Here is a 250-nt window from a genome sequence, read left to right on the forward strand (position 1 = left end):
CCTTTGGATCTTGGACACGCGCACACACATACACGGCGTCAGTTTTAAGCTGCCAGGTCCAGGACTCAAACCACAGTTGACTATGTGGGAGTCCAGCAATGTAGCCATTACGCCATCTGCTGGTCTCCATGGGGATCATTTTAATGCTTCTGGTATGAGGGATAGTTCTCCTGTGTTAGAGGATGGATCTTTCAGCAACAGGAGTCCAGGTCAAAATTATGTGTCTAATGTCTCCAAAAGAACAAGGGAC

This window comes from Tupaia chinensis, unplaced genomic scaffold (genome assembly GCF_000334495.1).
Source record: "Tupaia chinensis unplaced genomic scaffold, TupChi_1.0 Scaffold000100_1, whole genome shotgun sequence".
Taxonomy (NCBI): domain Eukaryota; kingdom Metazoa; phylum Chordata; class Mammalia; order Scandentia; family Tupaiidae; genus Tupaia; species Tupaia belangeri.